Source organism: Oryzias melastigma, linkage group LG15, assembly GCF_002922805.2.
Source record: "Oryzias melastigma strain HK-1 linkage group LG15, ASM292280v2, whole genome shotgun sequence".
In the NCBI taxonomy this organism is placed as follows: Eukaryota; Metazoa; Chordata; class Actinopteri; order Beloniformes; family Adrianichthyidae; genus Oryzias; species Oryzias melastigma.
Genome location: NC_050526.1, coordinates 17,334,421 through 17,342,334, shown reverse-complemented (window position 1 = coordinate 17,342,334; position 7,914 = coordinate 17,334,421). Strand labels below are relative to the sequence as shown.

The following is a 7,914-nucleotide window of genomic DNA, read 5'->3' as shown; positions in this document are numbered from 1 at the left end:
CTGACCTGTTGTGTCGCATGTAAACATCCTGAAAACCTCCAGCAAACAAACAGCTGAAACGTCTGAAATGATGGCGGGAAGCACGACAGTAATCCACGGCTCAGCAGGAAGCTGACAGAGAAATCAGAGGAAAAGGCCGAGTCAGAATCTAGACTTTGAACTCAGAAGAGACATTAAGCTTAAAACAGAGAAAAATAAAAGAGTTGTTCTGCTTCTCCACTTTGCTTTATCTTTTAGGTTACAAAATGAAACATTAAAATGTTAAAGACCGGAAGAGAGGGTAAAACTAGAACATTCTTTTATTTTTTAAAAATGATTTAAATTCTGAAAGCATTTATGAACACACTGTTTTTTTTTAATAATTTGCATATCAATAAAATAAATGCTAAAAAGCTTAAAACTGAAAGATCTTGCGTGTAGCTATGATGCTAAACTTTCTCTATTTCTCCTTAAAGCTGCTCTTAAACCCATTTTTTGTATTCTAAAAGGAATTCACAAAAAACAATTAAGCTTCAAATGTAGCATATTTTTAAATTAAAATGATTTAGAATGTAAACTACCCTCAGAAAGCAAACTACCGTATTTTCCGGACTATAAGTCGCACCGGAGTATAAGTCGCAGTAACCAAAAAATGCATAATGAAGAAGAAAAAAACATATATAAGTCGCTCTGGAGTATAAGTCGCACTTTTAGGAGAATAGTCCAACATTTATGAACAAATTCAACAAGCCTGATGTAACGTTGCATTTGACGTCAAATGCGATTCATGCGTCACATTCGAGTCCGCTGAATCTTTTGATGTGCGTCTAATTTAATGCTCAATGCTTGTCCAAAAATGTGTTTATAAACTAGACACTCCCATTGGAGAAGCTGTCTGAAGTTTTTAGCCTCATCGCTACATGATGGAGGCTTTGGCTGGTTATCTCGTTTAAAATACACACAAGATACGGAGGATGTTGAGAGGTTAAGTTATTTATTTTAAAGAACTTCACAAAAGCATCTATAATCATCTCTCCATTCTGGGTTCGGGACAGCAGTTTTTTGTCTTTTTCTTACGGCGATCGTTACCTTCTAGCCTGCAGGAGCTGTAACTAAATGACAGTTTTTAGCTGCTCTTCTGTCCCGCATTAGCCCAGGAAGAGAAAAATAAAAACAATAATAATAATGTCTTGATGCAAATGAGAAAAACATCACAACATCCATGAGAATGATTAGATTATCAGGAACGTTTGTTTTGAACGTAACTTCTTCTTCTGCGTTTCTGTCAGCTGACAGCAGTAGATACTGATACAAACCTACAGCGCCCTCTAGTGGTTGTTATTGGGAAACAACCACCAAAAGGAAACCGGTTTAAGTGGGGAAAATAACAAATCTATGAGCCTATTTATGTCTAACAAAATCACATATAAGTCGCTCCTGAGTATAAGTCGCACCCTTGGAAATTTATGAAAAAAGCGCGACTTATAGTCCGGAAAATACGGTAATTAAAATAATTTATTGATTTTAAATTCTAGAATGTTTCTGAAATTCTTAAGTTCACTTTGATAAATTAACAAAAAATAAATAATAAGTTAGTTCCTATGCGGTTTAAATGTTGAATTTAAGACATTTCTTTAAACTTTATGGGTATTATTTCAAGTCTATAAGAAGGTTAAATTAGTTTTGTGTACTTGGAATTATTCAATGACTCTTCAATGTAAGTTTTGATTGTTGATGATTTCTGTGCCCCAAGTTTGATTTTTTTTTCCACCTTTGCCTTATTAGTCTGGATTCATAAAATCTATTACTAAAAGAAATGACACGTCTCCTTCCTGCTTTAACACCCAAATATTCTCCATTCCAAACAAGACCCCAGACCAGCATCCTGCCCCAAATCACACAACGCACACACCATTGTTTATAACTGAGCCAAAAGGTTCAAATAGACACAAAGACGAAAATGCTGCCAGGATTGGAAAGCTTTTCCTACAAGCTGCTTTGATGTTGTGTGGATTTAAAATTGGGGATGATTAATTAAAATTTCAACTTGGCTTGCAGATTCTAGATCCTGTGAGGAAGATCCAGGTCGTGTGTTAAATAATAGATAACATGCATGCAGAGTTTTTGTGTGTTGTTGGTGTGGCTGCTTTTCTTTGCATTTGAAAAAAACTTTCAGGAGCTCAGTGAGGAATGCTAATAATGTTAGCAAAACATCTCTACAAGCTAAAAAATAGGACAAAATATTATAACAAAATGGGTAAAATTCAAGTCATTTAAGGCAAAACGGGAAAAAAAAATCCACTATATTGATAATCACAACAAGAACAAAACTAGTTTTAAACGAGATAGTGCTAGTGTGAATGCTTTTTGCTAAAAGTCGCTGAAGATGCTGAAGCTTTTTGCTGAAAATGGTGACGCAATTTACTTTGTTGAAGGGATTTGCTGAAAACACAAAAGCTATTCACAAGATGTTAAATTTTCTACAAGACTGGACATTTTGTTAAAGAACTGCTGAAGTTGACCTAATTTTATGAAAAATATTTTTGTAAAATTGCTTAAAAACCCCCTAATACATGTCAATTTAGCAAAAATATTCAGTGTGTTGTGTAAATATGAGCCAAACTCTAAATAAGCCCAAAAAACCCTAGTCATTACCAAATTAGCCAAAGAGCTAGCACATTCCCTAAATACTAGCCAAACTGTAAACTAGCCTGAAACTCCTCAGTAAACCAAATTAGCCAAAAAAAACTGGCATGTTGCATAAACTAGCTAAACTTCAAAATAGTCTAAAATTCCTCACTAAACCAAATTAGCCAAAAACGTTAGCCTGTTGCTAACACAGAAGCTACACTATAAATTAGCATAAAAAACCCTCAGTAGATTCCAAATTACCCAAATAAGATAAACCAGCTCAATGCCAATTTTTGCAAAAAAAATTTGAAAATGCTTACGAAGGATTCACACAATTGATACAGAACGGGGGAAAAGGTGTGTCTCATGTCAAAGAATTCAGTCTTTCAAACTGAGCTTTGGTATCATACATTTAAGTAGAATAATGTCATCTCTTTAAATTCAAAAGTAGTAAATTTGAGTTTCATTCTTTTCTGTTTCAAATAAATACTATATTTTTGTCATTTTACGGCACACTAGATTGTAAAGCGCACCACCAATGAATGGTCTCTTTAGAAGTTAGAAGTTGAAGTCCTCAAGTATAAAGCTCAAACATATGACAGTTTTAACTGATCAGAAAAGTAAGAGATAAAAGCCTGGCGCTGGGTAAAAGTTTGTGTGGTTTTTATTTATTATCAGATCTTCTGTGTTTGTGGCCTGTTGCAGGTAAAGGTGGAATTCTGCTGGAGCAAAAGCTCAAAGCTCTGGAGCCTGCAGCACCTTTGGCTGCTGACCTGTCAGAAAGAGCGTCTTCAGAAAGCGTCCAGGAAAGATTCTGCTGTTTTCACTTCAGCCTGTTTGTCTGTAGAAAGAAGTTTTCCTTCACCCTGATTTTACCTCTCATTCACTCAGTGCCGGTTGAGCCAGCTGTCAAAGGTTCTCCTTCTATTTTTGTGAATACCCTTTGGATTATTTAACAGGCATGCCGTTGTGAAGGTGAGTGCATCCACATGCCTACGTGGCATTTTGAAATTTCAGGGTTTTTGGGTTTAGTTTTCTTTGAATTCCACCTTTTGTAAGCTTGTCTCTGCACTCTGATATACTGTCAGAACTACAGGTTGTAGTTGAAGGGAAGAAATGGATTATTTAGTATTGCTTTTCTATAGAAGATGTTTTTAGATAACATTAACATATCTATTTCTCAAGACTTATTTTCTACATTCAATTTTCCTTTTTACTTTACGCTTTATAAATTTAGATTAAACTTATTGGGATACGACTAAAGGCTCTAATGCAAATCAAAGTATTAATATCTTATCGGTTTGTATCCATTAAAAATACAGTTGTGCATTTTAATTTTCTTTTCCAATTAGAAGATAATATTGTTGATCCAACAACAACATCACCAGACAGGTTCAGCAGAAAAATCAAATCACTGAGAATTTTAGTTGTGGATTCTTACTAATTTACAGTTTGTTTGTTTTTTGTTTTTTTTTTTACAAATTTGATTCAAGAAAATGACGTTAAAGAATTTAAAAAAAAGGAATAATACTAGATTTATAGTTGTAAATGTGCGACTTTAAAGGCTTCTACGTGTGTGAATTGAAAGGGCAGAATAAAGTGACCGTCCTGCAAACGGAAGCTCTTTATTTTACATATGATTCTCCTCATTACTAAATTTTTTTGAAAAATTATTCAATCCACAAATTTCACCAAAAGTTCAGAATCAACATTTCTTATCAATATAACCCATTCCATGCCAGAATCTTTTAGTCAGTTCCTTTAAAATTGGTAGCAAACTTTTGAAATTCAATATAAAGTTTAATTTCTGGATATTTTTCTAATCCAGTAAGATTTAACCAGTTTTAAATATATATATTTTACTTTATGACATCTCCTATTTTAGGTTTTCTTGCAAATTTGCAACTTTTTATTATAAATTTCCAAGATTTAAAATCATAAATTTACAACTTGAACCGATAGTGACACCAGTATAAAAGAAAAATATCTGAAATGTTTTCCACATCATTTTATTTTTGATAAAAAGTGGGTCTTTATGGGTAAAAATGCGTAAATTTACAAGAAAAGTCATAAATTTAGCCTATGCCTTTTAAAGTCATTAATATAGAAATTTATTCTCATGCTTTAACAATTGAGACTTTTTCCCTATAAATTTAAGATTTAAGTTTAATTTTTTTTAAAGAAAGGAAACTGGCCCTAAAACTCCATCGTAGGAAGATATTGTTTGGTTAAAGACACTCCAATGAAAATGGAGTTTTTGTGTTATTAATGTTCTTGTGGCATTTTTCTCACAAAGGATGACATCTATGAAGAAAATTATGCTCAAAAATTGATTTCTGAATATTTATTCAATTTAAGCAAGTAATTATCCAAGTTTTATTTATATAGAACTTTTTACTGACAAAAGTCACAAGGTGCTTCACAAGTTAAAAGCTTTTAGAAGAGTGAAGAGAGTCCAATCAGGAGATGATGAAGACATACAGTTTGAGAAAGCTTGTAGTTTTGATGAAATAAACTACAATCACCAAGCTCCCTGCTCTACTTTATAGTATATATTACAAGACCACTGGGAATGCTTTGGAAAAAGTTCAAATGATGATAGAAGTGGAACTTTAGACACTTTTAAAAGGTCAGTTTGTGTTTTAAAGCTTGTTTACTGTGAAAGCAGATCCCTTAGAAATAAGTCCAAAATTCTAATTCCATTGGCAGATTTTCATTGAAAAAAGCAAAGCATTCTGGGATACGAAAACAGTCAGCCCAAGAATTATTTTTTAAGAAAAAAAAAATTCTACTCCCAAGGGAATTTTTATACTCAAACTAAGGTTTATTTTGCTATTGAAAAACTTTTTTGATAAGTTTATATTGAAAGAAAGGTCTTTTTACTTTCAGTGTTTGCAGTTTTTCTTTCTGCAAACATGCTTAAAAATGGCTGATCCACCAACATTTAAGAAAAATGGAAAATGTGTGAGAACGAAAAGAGTTTCCGGGGTTTACAAATGTGCTGCAGTTCAGGGAGAACTTCCCTTTGCACATCCACATTGTTCAGATATCACCGTATGTTTACCTGAAAATCTGAATCCCATCAGAGGTCACACGCTCAAAATAGTCTTTTTATCAGAAGAATCAATGATACTACTGTTAAAACTCGATCTATGAAGTCTGAAACATCTTGAAAGACATTTTACAGACCAACTAAGACTCAGATCACAGATATAGTGGAACTCTACAAGAGAGGTTCTGAACCAGCACCTTGCTCTGGTTGGGATCCTCATTCTGAAAATGATTGTAGCTTCATGACTCACATGGCTTCTGACTGATGACTGGACCTTTGAACCCCAGAGAAAGACAAATTGAAATGACCTGGCCTAAGACTTGGGAAGGACCCATCACCTTTCCCGGCCAAGTCTCCAAACCGCTGACTCTGTTAGTTTACTCGTCCATTCGTACTTCAGGACAAAGCCTAAATCACCACACTCACTGCTTTCACACTGGAGGGTCACCTGCCTTCTGTCCGTTTGCAGAGAAATGAGGCCTTCAGCAGGTGTAGTAAAACCCGGAGCTAATGGATTCCAATAGAAACAGAGTTTAGGCCCCAAACGGATTCTTTTCTGATTCTATTCAACTTTATTTCTTGTGTCTTATAAACTTTTTCTTTTTGTTTCTTTCTCAAAGGGTCTTCCCTTTTGCCAGGCCACAGTTGTAAATAATAATGCTGTTCTGAATCTGTCCAGCCTGGATAAATTAAGGTTAAATAAATAAAAATAAAAATCCAGACTGGATTCAACCATGTGCTGGATTGCACTTCCTGTCCAAGGTGTGAAAACCATCATTTATTGCCCCAAACTACCTTGAATATTTCGTTTTTTTCTTACTAATGAATTTAACTGAAGTAAGCTTTGATACTTTAATAGAGTTGTTTTTTTTGTCATGTGAAATTCACCCATCTTTGGTTTTTGGTGAATTCTGAAATGGAATTTTGAGTGTTTTGGATTTTTTTGTGACTTTCTTAATGTCAGCAAATCAAAAATTGCAGGATTCTTTTCTTTTGAGCCGCTGGACTTCAATCAACCAGATTTTTTAGAATAAAAAAAAAACATGTTGAATACTGATTAGGATTCAATTCTGTGCTTTCCTACTTTAGAAATAAATATTCAACCAATACAAATAGTGATGTATAGTTGGAAACAGATGAAAAGAAGGTAAACAGAAAGCCACACTGGCGAATGAACACAACCTAATCCCACAATCATGTGTGCGATGATACTGTAACTGACAAAAACCTACCCAAGCACACAAGGCCAAATAAAACAGACAAAAACTTTCTTTACAAATGGAGAGCCAGCTCTAATCAACTCAGGATAGTTGTGTTTCCCGTCTGCAAACAGGCCTCTCTCTCTCTCCCTGACAGCCTGAAGGCTTCACTGGAAAGCCTGACATCCGATATGTTTTAATAACTTCAGATCTATTGTGTCCTGTGGTTATCTGTCCTCCAGGGGATGCATTATATTTGATTTCTTTTGTGAAACTAACTCATAAAGGAACAAAAAATATATATACTTTTCTTTTTCAGCAGGAAACTTTGTTCAATACAAGATTCACAGCAGCAAACTTTTGTTTTTTCTAAAAAAGTAGTTATCCGTCCTTTTATTTTCATCCTCCTGGCGATATGATTTGATAGGTTTTCTCAGGTCTGTGGTTTTCAATAATACTGCAAAGGAAGAAGAATAAAATGAGATAGAAAGTATGTTGTCTCTCTAAAAGGCTTGTTCTCGCCATTGCTCCCATTGCTGAGCGTTTGCCCCATTAATTGCCTTATCCAAGGCGCACAGCAACATTTTTCTTCTCTAGGCTCTTGAGCCATACCTGACCTACATAACGCTTTCCGTAACCCACGTCCACGCTTCTTTAAGACAAGCATACTGCTACAAAACCTTACAACCAGCCACTCTGTTCAACATTTGAAGGAAAGCAGCAAAAACACCAAACTAAGACTTTCTATTACCATATTCTTTGGAGTATAAGTCATTTTTTTCTGAACAGCTTGGCTGGGGTGCGACTTATCTGCGATATAAACATAAAATTGCAGCAACTGGAAGACCCGGTAAGACCCGGGACACGCTGGAGAGACTATGTCTCTCGGCTGGCCTGGGAACGCCTCGGGGTCCCCCCAGAGGAGCTGGAGGAAGTGGCCGGGGAGAGGGAAGTCTGGGTATCTCTGCTTAGACTGCTGCCCCCGCGACCCGGTCCGGATGAGAGGAAGAAGATGGATGGATGCACTAATGTACTCCACACTGATTCAGTTGC

The 7,914-nt window shown here is 35.2% G+C and overlaps 1 protein-coding gene across 1 annotated transcript in view; it reads right to left on the bottom strand.

Annotated features, from left to right (window-relative positions):
* Positions 1–7,011, bottom strand: part of gfra1a (gdnf family receptor alpha 1a) — a 237,295-nt gene extending 230,284 nt beyond the window's left edge. The window contains exon 1 of the mRNA XM_036215675.1: positions 6,111–7,011. The gene's annotated coding sequence lies outside the window, so the exon portion shown is untranslated. The remainder of the gene's footprint in view (positions 1–6,110) is intronic.
* Between the last annotated feature and the right edge of the window lie 903 nt (positions 7,012–7,914).